The 19,813-nt window shown below is 43.0% G+C and overlaps 1 protein-coding gene across 2 annotated transcripts in view; it reads right to left on the bottom strand.

Annotated features, from left to right (window-relative positions):
- The window catches only part of CAMK1D (calcium/calmodulin dependent protein kinase ID), a 437,751-nt gene that overhangs the window by 361,663 nt on the left and 56,275 nt on the right, over positions 1-19,813 (bottom strand). Inside the window, exon 1 of one of the 2 annotated variants that reach the window (XM_056573327.1) lies at positions 6,656-6,917. The exons of the other annotated variant lie outside the window; for it this stretch is intronic. The gene's annotated coding sequence lies outside the window, so the exon portion shown is untranslated. Of the gene's footprint in view, positions 1-6,655; positions 6,918-19,813 lie in introns of those variants that run through there. 2 annotated transcript variants of the gene reach the window in all.

The following is a 19,813-nucleotide window of genomic DNA, read 5'->3' as shown; positions in this document are numbered from 1 at the left end:
CCCTCCGTCTCCCCTTCCTGTGACACACTCTGCATCTTTTCTGGGTTCGTCCCGACCTTCCAGTGTTGGGGATCACACATGGAAAGTGTTGGCCGGGGACGATCCGGGGACCTAAAGTTCCAGAGGTGCTCTGACCCGCTCTTTGGCGATCACCATAGATGAGGGCCTTTAGAACTACCTCTTGGTACTCCAGGTATGTCCCTGTGTTGCCAGCGTTCTGGTACAGTATAAAAGAGTTGTACATGGCAACCTGCACCATGTAGACCGCAACCTTTTTATACCATACGCGTGTTTTCCGCATGGCATTATATGGCTTGAGGACTTGATCAGAAAGATCAACTCCCCCCATATACCGATTGTAGTCCAGAATACAATCGGGCTTGAGGACCGGTCCCGCGGTACCTCGCACAGGGACAGGGGTGCTGCCATTCCCATGAATTGTGGTGAGCATAAGGACATCCCTCTTGTCCTTATACCGGACCAACAACAGGTTCTCATGGGAAAAGGCACGGGACTCACCCCGGGGGATAGGAGCATGTAGGGAATGATGGGGCGGAAGGCCTCTTTGATTCTTCCGGACTGTCCCACAAGCGACCGTGGATCTGGCGGCAAGGGATGAAAAGAGAGGGATACTAGTATAAAAGTTATCCACGTAAAGGTGGTAACCTTTATCTAGCAATGGGTGCAAAAGGCCCCAAACGATTTTCCCGCTAACACCCAGAGTGGGGGAACAATCTGGGGGTTCAATGCGGGAATCTCGTCCCTCATACACCATAAACTTGCAAGTGTACCCGGAGGTACTCTCGCAAAGTTTATACATCTTCACGCCATACCGCGCTCGCTTGGTCGGGATGTATTGCCGGAAGCTGAGTCTCCCCTTGAAGCTGATGAGCGACTCATCAATAGAGACCTCCCGCCCCGGGACATAGGCCTCCCAAAATCTGGCCCCGAAGTGATTGATGACCGGCCTGATTTTATACAGGCGGTCATACGCGGGATCAGTTCGGGGGGGACATGCCGCATTATCAGCATAATGCAAACATCTCCGAATGGCCTCGAACCGGGAACGTGTCATGGCCATACTGTAGAGGGGTGTCTGGTAAAAGACGTCCCCACTCCAATATTGCCTGACACAGGGTTTTTTAACTATACCCATATGCAGCGCAAGGCCCCAAAAGGTCCTCATTTCGGCTGCATCGACTGGAGTCCAGCCGCCGGGTCTAGCTAAAAGTGAGCCCGGGTTAGCGGCGACGAACTGTTGGGCGTACAGATTCGTCTGTGTAACCATCAAATTAACAAAGTCGTCACTGAAAAAATGACCGAAAAAGTCCTTTTCAGTGAACCCGGCGATGTTAATTTTGATTCCTGAGTCGCCAACAAACTCAGGAATCACGGGCTCGTGGTCCGCTGGCTCAGCCCAGTCAAGTTCTCCGGTACGAGGTACCAGTGACCTTGGCAGGGGGGCTTCACTAGTATGAGCGCCAGGGGGACTCATACTAGCATGGGGCACAGGCTCAAGGACAGAGGAGGTTTGCGGCACCGCATGGCGGCGAGTTCGCCGCCTTGGTGGCTCATCATCTGAACTAGATGATGAGGAGGACGATGAAATAAGGAAGGTGGGGTCTTCATCGTCCTCTGAGATGCTTTCAGAGTCGGAGGCAATTAGGTCATATGCCTCCTCCGCCGAAAACACTCTGCGGGCCATTTCCCTACTCTAATGGGGATACGGATATGTGTGTGTGTGGGGGGGAAAACTTTATTGGTGTGTGTGCTGCGTGTGGTGTGGTGCGATACTACCTCCCTAACCCGCCCTAACGCGCCCTAGCCTAACCTAACTAAACTAACCCGCCCTAACAGAAAAAAATATAAAATAAAAAGGGGACTTTTAAAAAAAAAGGGGGACTTCTAGCGCAAAAAAAAACCCTGCACCAAAAAAATAAGCGTTTATCTAATCAGTGGTGTGCGCACTGATTAGCGCTTGTGGCGGCAGGGGGCGCAGAAGTCAGTGGGGGGTCCAGCCACTCAGCCCAGGACAGTGGCTGGTGGCTTGTTCACAGACCCCCACACAAAAAACCCGAAAAAATAAATAAAAAAACGCTTTACCCCGAAAAAAATGCACCCGCCTGAACCAAAAAAAAAAACGCTGATCAGTGATAAATCACAGACAGCGGTGGGACAGGCTGCACACACAGGTACGGTCCGTCCACACAGTACACGCCTGCTACTGGTGGCACGGACCGCCTATGGGTGCAAAAAAAAATCCGCGTTAACCGAAAAAGGTGCCTTTACCACAAAAAAAAAGCTGATCAGTGATAAATCACTGACAGCGGTGAGGCACGCCGCACACACAGGTACGGTCCGGCCACACAGTACACGCCTGCTACTGGTGGCACGGACCGCCTATGGGGGCAAAAACACGCTAGAAAACCCGAAAAAAAGCGCCGGCACCACAAAAAAAAAACGCTGATCAGTACTACGGGACTGATCAGCGGCGGGTGGGCTTTAACAAACGGTGGCGGACCGCTCTTTTATAACTAAGAGGGTTCGCACACACGCTTAGTGAAAAAAAAAAAAAAAAAAAGATCTGCGCCAAAAAAAAAGGCTGACGGCAGACCGCAGCGACCCAGCAGGGCCGGGGTCACGCAGCTAAAGGTGCTACGGACCCACGGACACCCACTGAGGTACGCCGAAAAAAAAAAAATTAAAAACAATATTTTTTTTTTAACCCTAACCTGTCCCTACCTAATCTAAAGCTATCCCTGGGGATTTCTGTGCCAAGGGGCCACAGAAAGGGGGCAAGGGGCACTTTTTTTTTACTGAGGGGATGGTGGGCAGCACGGGGCTCCGTCCTGCACACCAGATCTCTGTGGAATGGTGGGCAGAACGGAGCAACGTGCTCCTAGCCCACCAGATCCCCTCCCATTACATTGTGATTGGTGTGGCCACTTTGGCCACCCAATCACAACTGTACTGAGGGGGTGGCCACAATGCAAGCCCCCAGTACAGCATGGATGGTGATTGGTGGTGTATACTACACCACCAGTCACCATCTATATCCAGGTCACAGGGTCACACGTGACCCTGATGACCTGGAACCGCTGCAGAACGCCGGTTAGTAGTTACCGGCGTCCTGCAGCGATCGCCGGTAAAGGCACACCTCCGGCACACTGCCGGGATGTCTGCTGATAGAAATCAGCAGACATCCGGCTCCGATCCCCGCCCGGCGAGCGGCGGGGAACGGAATCGCAGCGCATCGCTCGTCTGAATTGACGAGCGATGCGCCGCGATCGCCGACATGGGGGGTCATCATGACCCCCCTGGGCGATATGCCCCGATGCCTGCTGATCGATTTCAGCAGGCATCGGCGCCGGCTCCGCTCCAGATGGTTGCGGGGGGCCGGCAAAACACATGACGTTCTCATACGTCATGTGTCCTTAAGGACTCGGACATGGAGACGTATGAGAACGTCATGTGTCCTTAAGGGGTTAAAGGGGTACTCCACACCCCTAGACATCTTAACCCCTATCCAAAGGATAGGGGATAAGGTGTCAGATCGCCGGGGTCCCGCTCTTGGGGACCCCCGGGATCTCGGCTGCGGGACCCACCTGTACAGCTTCCACCTCACACCGGCAACGCTGGAGGCTTCGGATCCCGACCACAATGGCGGACGAGCGTGACGTTACGACTCCGCCCAGTGTGACCTCACGCTCCGCCCCCTCAATGCAAGTCTATGGCAGGGGGCGTGACGGACCACCAGCGGGACCCCGGCGATCTGACATCTTATCCCCTATCCTTTGGATAGGGGATAAGATGTCTAGGGGTGCGGAGTACCCCTTTAACAAGGAAAGCTGTTAATCAGACCTCATGTCATAAATACATCTGAATCCTGTCTCACAGTACTGATTAATTGCAGTGATGAGTTCTCAAAAAAAAAAAATTGCCCATTCACAAACTAAAAAGGCCATGTTCACACAATGTTTGCGACTGGTTGTAGCTGTATAAAAGATCAGTTGCATAAAAAACAGCTGGGAACAGCTGGAAATATCAATTAAACATTGAGGAGAACATTTGAGGTGTTTTAATGAAGATTTGATGTCTTTAGGCTGTGTTCACATGTTGAAATCATTTTTGCTGTGAGTGACCAAAATCTCTGTAATAATGTGATTCTGCAAATTGCTGTAAAATAAGCCATTTTTACTGTGATTTCGGCGATTTGTGGCAAAATGCATGCGGTAATAAGCTGTGTGCCACTGATTAGCCGCAACATGTGAACACAGCCTTAGCTGTTCTTGCATTGATTTTCCAAAATCAGGGCTAAAATTTCACATTTTTATCATATTTTGCACAATTGCCAAACAATTTCCATTTCTGCCATGATTTGGGGAAAATTACAGAAAAACTGAAAAATAGCAGCAAGAATCTCAGATTCTGACCTCCTGTTGTAACCAATAGGTACTAGAAGATTTGGAGAGTCAGGAATGTGATCAGATGACCAAATTACAGTACTGAAACACATGGATGCAGCAGCACTGGAATAAAACAAATGGCACTGTAGGATTAGTGATGGTGAGTGTTCAAGACAAAAAACACAAAACCTGGAGTGCTTCTTTAATTATAAAATTATATATAGTTAAAAATCTCCAAAATAACTGTTCTTTCAGAAGGTCGGCTTGTAGCTTACAGTTGATTCCAATTTGTTCAGCAACTACTTAGCCACAGCAATGTTGATTACAAGTTGCAGAGAGATAAAATCAAGTCATGTAATGCATAAAAAATGTGAATCTACATTTAATCATGCTAATTACTGATGCACAGTGCTGTGTAATTAATAACTGGAAGAAGCAGGACAGATATTATGTAAGGCTGCATTCACACCTCGTTTTCAGCCTATGGTTGCCGGCTGGGGGAGGGGAAAACCGGGTACTCCCGTACCCCAGCCGAACCGGCGCTGAAATCCATTTACTTTAATGAGCCGACCGGAGTCAAACACTGACTCCGGATGGCTTATTTTTTACCTGTATCCGGTTGTGTGACCGGACCTAAAGCCGTAGTATATTACGGTTTTAGGTCAGGAAACCGCATACCGGTCAAAAATTAGCTGACCGGAGTCACCGTTTGACTCCGATCAGCTCGTTAAATGGATTTCAGCACCAGTTCTGCTGGGGTACGGGAGCGTCCAGTTTTCCCCTCTCCCAGCTGGATCCGGCAACTATAGGCTGAAAACGAGGTGTGAATGCAGCCTAAGGCTATGTTCAAACTTCTTGAAATCTCCCAAACTGATTTTATTGTACGTGCATATTTTCGTGCAAAATTAGCAAAAAAAGTCTGCATTCTGTGACCGTTTGAGACAGGTGTGTGTAATGAAGGTGCCACCTATGTCCAGATGGTGAACAAAGAAACTGTGGGAGCTGCTGAGGTTTCTCAATGGATCAGATGGTCCTGGCCATAGAGAGCCTGTTCTCCATGAGTACATGCCCTTAGATAACCACTGCTCCCAACACCACCTAACAGCTTGCTCAAAACAGCCTAGATGGTGGGCATTTGTTGAAATCACCATCCTGTTTCTCTCAGTCCCAAGATGCACCCCCTCTCAAAGTCTGTCAACTGGGCAAGTCTTTAAGTGTGTTGTAAAGCCATGTCTAGCAGTCAACAATCTTTAACCAACAGGCACATTACCCAAAGCTATCTTATGAGGGCTTTTATATAGGGCAGTGGGGGAAGCACATTTTCACCCTCTTCTGGCAAGACCCAGTATTTTATCAGACCATGCATATTATAATTTATATCTCTGCCTTAGACATAACTGCATGCCGAGTTTTGCAGCAATCTGACATTTCTAGCTGGTGCATTTTTGTTTTGTCAATGAGTGTACTTGGAAGTGGGGCATCATTTTAATGCTAGATCTCTTCATTCCCCACTAGCCTGGTCTTTTGGCTCCTTATGGTCTACCCCACTTTGTAAACTGCTTACTGAAATGGCATGGTACAATCTGTGGAGATAGAAATACTGTTACTTGTGAACTTACTACTGTCACACCATAGCCATACTCTCTGAGATCATTCTGTAATCATCTCTCTGGAACATCCTCTGTCCCATTTATTAGAAGATACACCCATTTTTGACGTCTCTTGTTGGAGATCCCTTTTAAATAGGACACCTTCGAGGTGTGTTTGAGAGGGCATAATATATAATAACATAGCAGAGAGGATGCAGTTCATTTTGGCAAAAGTAAAGACATAGTGGGAAATTTATCAAAACCGTAGAGGAAAAGTTGCCCAGTTGCCCATGGCAACCAATCAGATTGCTTCTTTCATTTTTCTTTTGCCTTTTTAAAACTGAAAGAAGTAATCTATTTGGTTTCTATGGGCAACTGTTCAATTTTTTCTCTACACAGGTTTTGATAAATCTCCCCCATAGGACCTTGAGGAGCAATATTAATTGATACTTCCTCCTAATTAATTGAGCAGTGTATTATCAAAGAGACACTTCTAGAGCAGTAGTAACTGTGGTCCTCTAGATGTTCCAAAATTACAACTCCCAGCATCCCCAGACATTCCAGACATGTGAACATAGACACAGGAAAGAGGAAAATGAAACACGGCCCTAGTGAAGTATGTCCAGGAAATAAATGGTTAGTAAGTGGAAATACTCTTACCAAGTTGTGTTGCGCTGAGGGTTGTACTAGATCCTATTTTCTATATCTTTGTTTGCGGATGGACATGTGAACATGGCCTTAGGGTGGAGCTCATGGAGTGGCCAGGGGCAAATCCTATAAAGATTTAGGCCCTGTGAAGCTCTGGGGTCTCTCTTTACCTGCTGCACCTAGACAAGAAATCCCTAACTAGGAACATGTGTATTGTATGTGTGTTTATATAAAGAGACACATATAATATAACAACAGTAGACTCCATGGGGGAGATTTAACAAAACCTGTCCAGAGGAAAAGTTGCTGAGTTGCCCATAGCAACCAATCAGATCGCTTCTTTCATTTCTTAAGAGGCATGTGAAACCTAAAAAAAGCTATCTGGTTGCTATGGGCAACAGGTCAACTTTTCCTCTGCACAAGTTTTGATAAATCTCTCCCTATATGTGTACACATATGGGGGAGATTTATTAAAACCTGTCCAGAAGAAAATATGCTGAGTTGCCCATAGCAACCAATCAGATCGCGTCTTTCATTTCTTAAGAGGCCTGTGAAACATAAAAAATCAATTTGATTGGTTGCTATGGGCCACTCAGCAACTTTTCTTCTAGACAGGTTTTAATAAATCTCCCCCATATGTGTACACATATAGGGAGAGATTTATCAAAATTTGTGCAGAGGAAAAGTTGACCTGTTGCCCATAGCAACCAATCAGTTTGCTTTTTTATGTTTCACGGGCCTCTTAAGAAATGAAAGAAACAATCTGATTGGTTGCTATGGGCAACTCAGCAACTTTTCCTCTACACAGGTTTTGATAAATCTCCCCCATACTGTATTTGCTATTATGCTGTTTATGCATGAGTTTCTTATCTATACATGTACTAGTGGTCAGCTGCTGGATGTGGCTCTGGTACTAAGTGTAGCTCCAGAAGACAGCGTATTATCATGATCTAGATATATATATATATATATATATATATATATATATATATATATATATATATATATATATACACACACACACACACTTGTATTATTACGGTTGTTACTACTATAATTATAATAATAATAATATTATATTATTAATATAATATTATTATTAAAGGGGTACTCCGGTGGGAAAACATTTTTTTTTAAATCAACTGGTGCCAGAAAGTTAAACAGATTTGTACATTACTTCTATTAAAAATACTTGTCCTTACAGTACTTATTAGCAGCTGTATGCTACAGAGGAAATACTTTTTTGGTCTTGTCCACAGTGCTCTCTGTTGACACCTGATGCCCTGTCCACAGCAGGAGGAAATCCCCATAGCAAACCTATGCTGCTCTGGACAGTTCCTGACATGGACAGAGGTTTCCGCAGAGAGCACTGTGGACAAGACAAAAAATAAATTCAAAAATAAAAGAATTTCCTCTGTAGCATATAGCTGCTAATAAGTACTGGAAGGATTAAGATTGTGTTGCCACCCCCTCCTATTCCCTGCCATTGGTCAGTCAGGCTGACCACCAATGGCAGGAGGGGGGCGGGGGGGTTAGAGTTAATTTCGGCGGGGGAACACGGGCGGAGAGGGGTAGGGCATGGCCCGGCTTACCCGGACCGGAGGAGGTGGCGGAGGCGGCATCAGGAACCAACGGCGCGAGAAGGAGGAGCGGCGGCCAGAAAGTGCGGCTGAGAAGGCTGCAGTGAAAATCGCGATAAGTGATCTTCATTGTGGCCTTCTAAAAGCTGCAAAACAACAACTCCCAGCATGCCCACACAGCCAAAGGCTGTCTGGGCATGCTGGGAGTTGTAGTTTTGCAACATCTGGAGAGTCACAGTTTGGAGACCACTGTGTAGTGGTCTCTAAACTGTGGTCCTCCAGATGTTGCAAAACTACAACTTTCAGCATGCACTGACTGTCTGGGCATGCTGGGAGTTGTAGTTTTGCAACATCTGAAGTGGCACAGTTTGGAGACCACTATATGGTGGTCTCCAAACTGTAGCCCTCCAGATGTTGCAAAACTACAACTCCCAGCATGCCCAGACAGTCAGGGATTCTGGGCGTGTAGTTCTGCAATATATGGCCCTTCAGATGTTGCAGAACTACAACTCCCAGCATGCCTGGACAGTCTGGGCATGCTTGGAGTTGTAGTTTTGCAACATCTGGAGGGCTACAGTTTGGAGGCCACTGATCTTCCCCAGTTGTTGCATAACTACAACTCCTAGCATGCCCAGACTGTCCAGGCATGCTGGGAGTTGTAGTTCTGCAACATCTGAAGGGCCAGATATTGCAGAACTACACGCCCAGCATCCCTGACTGTCTGGCCGTGCTGGGAATTGTAGTATTGCAACAGCTGTAGGCACACTGGTTGGGAAACACTGAGCTAGAGTCTGATTCCTAACTCATTGATTCCAACCCGTGTGCCTCCAGCTGTTGCAAAACTACAACTCCCAGAGTGCACTGACAGACTGTACATGCTGGGAGTTGTAGTCTTGCAACAGCTGGAGGCACATGGGTTGGAATCACTGAGCTAGAGTCTGTTTTCTAACTCAGTGGTTCCCCACCAGTGTGCCTACGGCTGTTGTAAAACTACAACTCCCAGCATGTACGGTCCGTCAGTGCCTTCTGGGAATTGTCATTTTGCCACAGCTGAAGGTTTGGGGCACCCCCCCCCCTTGGGGCGCTCCCCCCCCCCATGTGAATGTACAGGGTACATTCACACGGGCGGGTTTACAGTGGGTTTCCTTCAAGGAAACTTACTGTGAACCCCTGCCTGTGTGAATGTACCCTAAAAACACTACACTACACTAACAAATAATAAAAAGTAAAACACTACACATACACCCCCTTACACGTCGCCCCCCCCCCCCCCCAAATAAAATGAAAAAAGTCTCATACGGCAGTGTCTCAAACGGCGCCTCCAGCTGTTCCAAAACCACAACTCCCAGTGTTGCCGGACAGCCATAGACTGTCCTGGCAGGCTGGGAGTCTTGCAACAGCTGGAGGCACCCTGTTTGGGAAACACTGCTGTAGGGTTTTGGTGGAGACAAGCCCCATCCTTGTAACCGGGTCCACCCCTACTGCAAATTCCTTATTCAGGCCTCAAATGCGCATGGAGCTCTCTCACTTCAGAGCCCTGTCGTATTTCAAGGCAACAGTTAAGGGCCACATATGGGGTATCTCCGTACTCGGGAGAAATTGCGTTACAAATTTTGGTGGGATTTTTCTCCTATTACTCTTTGTAGAAATGGTAAATTTGGGGGGGAAAAAACCTGCACTTTAGTGAAATTTTTTTTTTTTCATTTACACATCCGAATTTAACGAAAAGTCGTCAAACACCTGTGGGGTGTTAAGGCTCACCGGACCCCTTGTTACGTACCTTGAGAAGTGTAGTTTCCAAAATAGTATTCCATGTGTCTTTTTTTTTTTTGCTGTTCTGGCACCATAGGGGCTTCCTAAATGGGACATGCCCCCAAAAACCATTTCAGCAAAATTCACACTCCAAAATCCCATTGTCGCTCCTTCCCTTCTGAGCCCTCTACTGCGCCCGCCGAACACTTGACATACACATATGAGGTATTTCCATACTCGAGAGAAATTGGGTTACAAATTTTGGGGGTCTTTTTCTCCCATTACCCCTTGTAAAATTTCAAAAACTGGGTCTACAAGAACATGCGAGTGTAAAAAATTAAGATTTTGAATTTTCTCCTTCACTTTGCTGCTATTCCTGTGAAACACCTAAAGGGTTAACAAACTTACTGAATGTCATTTTGAATATATTGTTAGGGGTGCAGTTTTTATAATGGAGTAATTTATGGGGTATTTCTAATATGAAGGCCCTTCAAATCCACTTCAAAACTGAACTGGCCCCTGAAAAATTCTGATTTAGAAAATTTTGTGAAAAATTGGAAAATTGCTGCTGATCTTTGAAGCCCTCTGGTGTTTTCCAAAAGTAAAAACATGTCAACTTTATGATGCAAACATAAAGTAGACATATTGTATATGTGAATCAAAATATTATTTATTTAAAATGTTTATTTTCCTTACAAGCAGAGAGCTTCAAAGTTAGAAAAATGCTAAATTTTCAATTTTTTCATAAAATTTTGGAATTTTTCACCAAGAAACGATGCAAGTATCGACAAAAATTTACCACTAACATAAAGAAGAATATGTCACGAAAAAACAATCTCGGAATCAGAATGAAAAGTAAAAGCATCCCAGAGTTATTAATGCTTAAAGTGACAGTGGTCAGAATTGCAAAAAATGCTCCCGTCCTTAGGGTTATAATGGGCTCCGTCCCCAAGGAGTTAAAGGGGTACTCCAGTGAAAAACTTTTTTTTAATCAACTGGTGCCAGAAAGTTAAACAGATTTGTAAATGACTTCTATTAAAAAATCTTAATCCTTCCTGTACTTATTAGCTGCTGAATACTACAGTGGAAATTCTTTTCCGTTTGAAACACAGAGCTGTCTGCTGACATCATGAGTACAGTGCTCTCTGCTGACATCTCTGTCCATTTTAGGAACTGTCCATAGTAAAAGGAAATCCCCATAGCAAACATATGCTGTTCTGGACAGTTCATAAAATGGACAGAGATGTCAGCAGAGAGCACTGTGCTCATGATGTCAGCAGACAGCTCTGTTTCAAAAAGAAAAGAATTTCCGCTGTAGTATTCAGCAGCTAATAAGTACAGGAAGGATTAAGATTTTTTAATAGAAGTAATTTACAAATCTGTTTCTGGCACCAGTTGATTTAAAAAAAAATAATAAAATTAAAAAAAAACGTTTTTCACCGGAGTACCCCTTTAACCCCTTAACGACGCAGGACGTATATTTACGTCCTGCGCCGGCTCCCGCGATATGAAGCGGGATCGCGCCGCGATCCCGCATCATATCGCGTGGGTCCCGGCGCTAATCAACGGCCGGGACCCGCGGCTAATACCACACATCGCCGATCGCGGCGATGTGCGGTATTAACCCTTTAGAAGCGGCGGTCAAAGCTGACCGCCGCTTCTAAAGTGAAACTGAAAGTATCCCGGCTGCTCAGTCGGGCTGTTCGGGACCGCCGCGGTGAAATCGCGGCGTCCCAAACAGCTGATCGGACACCGGGAGGGCTCTTACCTGCCTCCTCGGTGTCCGATCGACGAATGACTGCTCCGTGCCTGAGATCCAGGCAGGAGCAGTCAAGCGCCGATAATGCTGATCACAGGCGTGTTAATACACGCCTGTGATCAGGATGAGAGATCAGTGTGTGCAGTGTTATAGGTCCCTATGGGACCTATAACACTGCAAAAAAAAAGTTAAAAAAAAGTGTTAATAAAGGTCATTTAACCCCTTCCCTAATAAAAGTTTGAATCACCCCCCTTTTCCCATAAAAAAAATAAAACAGTGTAAAAAAAAATAAAAATAAACATATGTGGTATCGCCGCGTGCGTAAATGTCCGAACTATAAAAATATATCATTAATTAAGCCGTACGGTCAATGGCGTACGCGCAAAAAAATTCCAAAGTCCAAAAAAGCGTATTTTGTTAACTTTTTATAACATTAAAAAATGAATAAAAAGTGATCAAAAAGTCATATCAAAACAAAAATCATACCAATAAAAACTTCAGATCACGGCGCAAAAAATGAGTCCTCATACCGCCCCGTACGTGGAAAATAAAAAAGTTATAGGGGTCAGAAGATGACATTTTTAAACGTAAAAATTTTCCTGCATGTAGTTATGATTTTTTCCAGAAGTGCGACAAAATCAAACCTATATAAGTAGGGTATCATTTTAACTGTATGGACCTACAGAATAATGATAAGGTGTCATTTTTACCGAAATATGCACTGCGTAGAAACGGAAGCCCCCAAAAGTTACAAAATGGCGGGTTTTTTTCGATTTTGTCGCACAATGATTTTTTTTTCCGTTTCGCCGTGCATTTTTGGGTAAAATGACTAATGTCACTGCAAAGTAGAATTGGCGTGCAAAAAATAAGCCATAATATGGATTTTTAGGTGGAAAATTGAAAGGGTTATGATTTTTAAAAGGTAAGGAGGAAAAAACGAAAGTGCAAAAACGGAAAAACCCTGAGTCCTTAAGGGGTTAAGCATATAAATCACAAATTATCATTTGTCAGAGAAGTGTGGGAAAATATCTCTCACACAATGTTGTGTATTTCCTCAGAAATGTGAGATAAAGAAAACTTGCAGGCAGCTCAGTGGAATCATATTGCTCTCACTTGCAGACACACATAGAAAAGTGAAGTGAAAATCCACATACAAGGGCTTATAAAGACTGTCAGTGAAAGTTAATTGTCAACCAGAAATCTAATCTTCTCAGATTATAAAAATAGTATAAAATAACCACATCCATTGCATGTGATATATGTGTGTGAGTGTGTATAAGTAGTTCTCAAAAAGCATTATAATAAAAACCCAGTGCACTACTATCAACATGAAGCACAGTGAATGCTTGTTCAGCTATTTTGTTACAAATCAGTGTTTATTGTGCAAAATGCAAAAGATATATTTACTAATAGTGGTGTACAACTTGTTCACTTTCTATTTCAGTGTCATAATCATCCACATGGTACATGCTGTGTTGATGAATACAAAGCTGCTACTAAGTGGCAATAAGTTTCATCTATCACAGTTCAGACACTTTTCAGAAATAAGCCAATGTACACTGGCCTGTGAGATAACCAGGAGTACTTATCTAGTTATATCCCATTCTATGCCTAACTTTTTCAAAATTTTTTATTTAAATCTCAGAATATATGGCATTCAGGTTAAAGGGGTACTCCCACGCTTAGACATCTTAACCCCTATCCACGCTCCGCCCCCTCAATGCAATCCTACGGGAGGGGGCGTGACAGCTGTCACGCCCCCTCCCGTAGGATTGCATTGAGGGGGCGGAGCGTGACTTCACACGGGGCGGAGCCGTGATGTCACAATGCTCCAGCCCCGTGATCGACAGTAATCAGACCCGGAGCGAACACGCTCCAGGGACTGATTATAACGGGGTGTGGCGTGCAAGATCATGGGGGTACCCAGTGGCGGAACCCCCACGATCAGGCATCTTATCCCCTATCCTTTGGATAGGGGATAAAATGTCTAAGCTCCGGAGTACCCCTTTAAATGCCATTGTCCTCCAGGCAACTGCACCACTGGTTATCCAAGCTGTGTTCAAATATTAATGCGTACAATAAGCCAATATAGCCAACAGAGAAATGGCATAAAGCACATACATTTCAACCTTTCTGACAAGATGATAATGCTGCACTCTCAGAAAGCAAAAAATACCATTTTTATGTTTGGATGGAATTTTACAACACTGATGCCAAAATATTATCAGTTACTTAACACCTCAAGTCTGAAGATGTGCAGTGATAATGGATGCTCCTGGCTGGGATGTGTATGCTAGAATGCATATTTACTCAAGGCTATTATTTTATAAGATTGCTCTGCATACCTAACAAAACTGTGAAGCACTAACTACAGCTGGTGTAATCCTTTAACAAAATGAGAATATCGTATTACATTACAAAGGGCACAGTTACAAAGGATCAATTGTATTACAAAATGAAACATCTGTAATGCAATTGTACATGACAGGATATATATATATATATATATATATATATATATATATATATGTATGTATGTGTGTGTGTATAAATAACATTTTAGACTATAGCAGTCCATAAATGTAATGTTGTTTTTTTTTCTAAAACAATGAATGTCTTGAGCCAAGCTACTTGCAGGATAACCTGAGTGAGAACACATAAATGAAGAAACCGTTTTTTTTTTTACCTGAAAAAAATAACAAAAAAATCTGCCCTGTTATTTTTTACTGCAAATATGTAGTTTTTTATTTATTTATTTATTTTTACTAAAAATAGTGGATTTCAGTCTTGGTATTTATTCTTTGGTGTTTTTTTCATCATGTGACTCAAGGATTTCTATTAAAGAAATGGGGGGAAAACTTCAATGCTAAACTCACACGTCATTTCCATGGAAGAGAAACGTCAAGATTTTGTCAAAAACAACCGCCATAGTCTCAACAAAATGTTGCAATTTTGGAAAATTGACTGAGCCCAAAACCAGCTGCGAGTTACGCTGCCATTCACTTGAATGGGTCCGCTGACTGTCCGCAAATCTGACACTATTGCGGACTGTCTGTGGACCCATTTAAATCAATGGTAGCGTAACTCGCAGCAGGATTCCTACAGCGGGAATTCAACTGCTAGTAATAGCGTGTGAACGCACCCTAAGGGTGCGTTCACACAGGCGTTTTTGTCAGCGGATCCGCAGTTGCGGATCCGCTGACAAGGGCCCCTAAAGTGCTACCCTCTTTGTGCCTGCTAATAGCGGCAATCCGCCGCTACCAGCAGACACACTGCGATGTGTACTCGCACACATCGCGGCCGCTCTCTGTGTAGCTCAGAGAGCCGGAGGAGCGGCCGCGATGTGCGGAAACACTGCGACTCGCACATCACAGTGTATCTGCTGGTAGCGGCGGATTGACGCTATTAGCAGGCACAAAGAGGGCAGCACTTTAGGGGCCTTTGTCAGCGGATCCGCAGCTGCGGATTCGCTGACAAATACCCTCGTGTGAACGCACCCCAAAGCACATTTTTACTTTGCAGCAGATAGCAAAAATGTTTTTCCAGTACTTCACTGCTTTGCTGAGACAATACTACAATCTACTGTGTATATTGGGAATAAGAACTAATATGTGACACCGTGCAAGTTCAAAAACAAGAGAGAAATCTCACTCATTGTAATATCTGGTTCTCCAGATCTGTCTTTACCCATTAGTATAAGCTGCATTAGAGGCAGTAGAACAGCTGCAGAAACTGCAGAGATTAGCTAAAAATAGCAAAAGTGTGCTCTAGAGATACAGTCATGTTTTAAAACATGTTACGCATTAGGATAAACACTGACCTTCCTGCCCAGACATGCTATTTCACACGACATTAAAAATTTAGGACAGCTTACTAATATGAAGTGTGCTATTTACAAGCTGCTGTAGAAAAAAAAATAGAATACGTTCAGCTTCACATGGGCATATTTCAGATTTGTTCTGCACCTGTATAACAGTCAAGTATCTCTTCCCAACTGTGGGTTTACTGACACAAACTCACAGCATTATATGCTGGTATTTAATTGGATTTAGCTTAATAAGCATTCATGCAAATATTTCACCCCGGACCACAGGTTTTTTCGTTTTTGCACTTTCGTTTTTTCCTCCTCATCTTCTAAAAATCATAACGCTTAAAATTTTCCACCTACGGACCCATATGCTTGTTTTTTGCGCCACCAACTTTACTTTGTAATTACATCACTAATTTCCCCACAAAATCTACCGCAAAAGCAGAATAAAAAATATTTGTGGGGCTAAAATGAAAAAAAAAAACAGCACTTTGTAACTTTTGGGGGCTTCCGTTTCTACGCAGTGCACTTTTCGGCAAAAATGATAAATTATATTTATTCTGTAGGTCCATATGATTAAAATGATATTCAACTTATATAGGTTTGATTTTGTTTTACTTCTGTTAAAAAATTATATCTTTATGCACGAAAATTTGTAAGTTTAAAATTTCCTCTTCTGGCCCCTATAACTATTTTATTTTTCCATACATGGGAATGTGTGAGGATTCATTTTCTCCCTCATCTGAAGTTTTCATCGGTACAATTTTTGTTTTGATGGGACTTTTTGATCGGTTTGTATACATTTTTTTAGGGTATAAAAAGTGACCAAAAATATGCAATTTTGGACTGTGGTATTCTTTTTTTACATGTCCGCTATTGACCGTTTGGTTTCATTAACCTTATATTTTTATAGTTCGGACATTTACGCACACAGCGATATCACATATGTTTATTTATATTATGTTTATACATATTTTTATATAGAATTTGAGAAAAGGAAGGAGTTAATGTGTGTGTTTTTAAACTTTTTTTAAACTTTTTTTTTTTTACACTTTAGTCCCCTTTTAGGAGGAATCATTAGATTCCTCATACAGATCAATGTGGTTCCATAGAACCACATTGATCTGTGTGCTCTGCGCTCGATTGATAAAGCCTGGTCCTGCCAGGCTTTATCATTCACAGCGCAGCAGCCACCATGAAAGGAGAGGTAAGCCTTCCAGTCACCTCAGCAGTGGATCCACCCCACTACACCACCAGGGAACAGTTAAAGGTACCTTTAGATGCCGTTGTCAGCTTTAATATGTTTAATAGCCGGCCGCGGTGATTGCCACATTTTGGCTATTAACGCCAACCCCCAGCAACAGGAATCAGCTGGGGGCCGGCCAGTATGGTGCGGGCCTGAGTAGGGAGCTAGCGCCATACCTGCTTAACAGCACATGGACGTGTATAAATGTCCATGGTCGTTAAGGGGTTAAAGGGGTTGTCAATAATAGAAAAACAGGGCAAATTTCTTCCAAAAACAACACCACACCTGTGCGCAGGTTGTGTGTGGTATTTCAACTTGGCTCAATTCACCTCAATGTTACTGAGCGGCAAAACCACACCCAATCTGCAGACAAATCAGCTATGGTTTTCTAATGTTGGATAACACCCATTGACATAAGGATTATTATTGAAGAACTGGAAGGAAGAAAAATGCAAGAAAAACACAAACATACATGCCCAAATGGCATTTCTTTCTACCTATAGAAGTCTATGGAAGGGAAAACACCACAAAGTCATGAAAATGCCAGAGCATGCTGCGATTTTGGAAAACTGCACTGAACCTACAAACACCACTAAAGCCTGCAAAAGCACCATACGGTCTTCCCCATAAAAACGCCATGGGAGTATGGCATTTCTTGCAAGAAACAAAGCAACAGCTATTACGTCTCCCAATCATTCACACCTGAACATGGAAGGGCCGGCAGCCTCTCCAGACCTGCATCAGATCCAGATCCAAATCCACAAGAAAGAAGTTCAAGCTTGTAGGTGCAAGAAAAAAACAGAAGCTTTATTCAATAATTCAAATGAACAAAATATATTACAAGACAAGATAGGTTTTGACACATTTCCCCACAACTGCTTCTGTCCTCAATATCCAATGAGCTTATAAGCAGCAAGTAAGCATGTCTATCAATATGACAATATAGGCAATATTAATAGTCTGGAGAAAGATAGTAGAATACAGGCAGAAGGCTGAAAGTCTCCCCTTAACTAAAGTTTACCCTATTGATTTGCTGAATCAGGCTATAATACATGTCCTCAGGATAGTAAAATGTTAGTGAGGTCCAGATGATTATCAGAAGGAAGTCCAGTGATCGAAGGTTTGTTGTTATCTTTTAGTATAGTCCAAAGACAAGTAATATAAAAGTCAGATCCTGTCCTGACTGCATGAAAACCAATTATTGCATTCCACAGATGTAGGAAACTTACAGGGGTACTCCGCTGCCCCAGCGTTGGAAATTTCTCCTTCACTACTTTTTAAAGGGCCAACACTTTCATTTTTAACCTTTTTACTTTTTGTATAGTTAAAGAACATTTTGGGGTTAATTTTATTTTATGTGGCAATGAGTATTCATTTTTGCTGCCTTTATCTGTTTTTTACACATTTAATTTTTTCCCTATAGCTTTTTAATGCTCCTTCCCTGTCTTTCTGTTTAAGTATCTTGAATGTTTTTTTTTTTTGTCATTTATTGCCCCCTTTTCATTTAAAATGTCTTCACATTGGTTTTCCCATAAGGTATGTACCTCTCACAGTGAGAATTTAAAGGGGTACTCCGGTGGAAAACATTTTAACTGGTGCCAGAAAGTTAAACATATTTGTAAATTACTTCTATTTAAAAATCTTAATCCTTCCAGTACTTATCAGCTGCTGTATACTTCACAGAAAGTTGAATTTCTTTCTGGAGTTCTTTTCTGTCTGACCACCGTGCTCTCTGCTGACAGCTCTGTCCATGTCAGGAACTGTCCACAGCAGGAGATGTTTGCTAAGGGGAATTGTTCCTGCTCTGGACAGTTCCTGGCATGGACAGAGGTGTCAGCAGAGAGCACTGTGGACAGACAGAAAAGAAATTCAAAAAGAAAAGAACCTCCTCTGTATTATACAGCAGCTGATAAGTACTGGAAGTATTAATATTTGTTAATAGAAGTAATTTACAAATATGTTTAACTTTCTGGCACCAATTGATTTAAAAAAAATGTTTTCCACCAGAGTACCCTTTTCAGATATTTTTAAATATCTCCCATTTAGTGTCTGTACTCTTGTTCCCAATTTATAACGTTCTCTGAGCTGATCAAACTGTGCCTTCTTAAAGTTCATAGTTGTTTTGGCTCCTCGAAAAGTTTCCTTACTGAAGGAGAAGTTATAATGTATTACATTGTGGTCACTATTTCCTATGTGTCCTCTTACCTGCACATTGCATTTACATCATGATTTTGCCATACTGTTTTGAATCAGTTTTTGCATTTGGGTGTGTAAGCTTTTAAATGTATCAGTATTTTTCCCGTGCACAAAACCATAGTCTACCACTGTTTTGTGTCCGGTTGTGTGGTTGTGTCCTGTTTTTTGTTTTTTTTTCTACAAAGGGTTTTGTGTTCTTTATAAAAACCGCATACAGTTTTTATAACATTGTAGCCAATGCAAACCGTTTAACCATTTAAATTTGTTTAACTTTCTGGTACTAGATGATATAAAAAAAAAATTGTTTTCCACCAGAGTACCCCTCTCTTTGTTTGTGATTACAGTTTCTTCTCGTCCACCAGCATTTGTTTTGTGTTTCTGACTTCTGTTAGCCGTTGACTGTTCATTTGCCTGCCATTCTGTACCTCATAGTTCTTCTGCTTCTGTACCTGGCTTTCTTGGTTAAGAGCTGGCCTGCCTGGTTTTGCTTTCTTTGTCAGTTTGTTGTATGCCTGCTTTGTGCTCCCTGGTCTGTTCCTCTGTTAACCTTTTGTTTCCTGAGCTGGTCCATGACCTCAATACTGTTTTTAGTTTTGTTGTTTTGACATTGCAACACTTGCATCTTAGCAGGGTAGGGACCAGGATAGGGTTGCACTATTCGTTGCCTGATGTGACAATGGCCCTTATTTAATAAGAGTAGAGTGTAGTTTTCTTTGTTGCTTTTTTTTCTCAACAGATATTTTTCCACAGTATTTACTAAGGTTTCCCTACGTTTTGCTTTTTTTTACACATGCTCTGAGCTGTGGGGTTTTCCAGAGCTCAAATCAAC

This window comes from Hyla sarda, chromosome 4 (genome assembly GCF_029499605.1).
Source record: "Hyla sarda isolate aHylSar1 chromosome 4, aHylSar1.hap1, whole genome shotgun sequence".
NCBI classification, from domain to species: domain Eukaryota; kingdom Metazoa; phylum Chordata; class Amphibia; order Anura; family Hylidae; genus Hyla; species Hyla sarda.
This window is presented reverse-complemented; position numbering and strand designations above follow the sequence as displayed.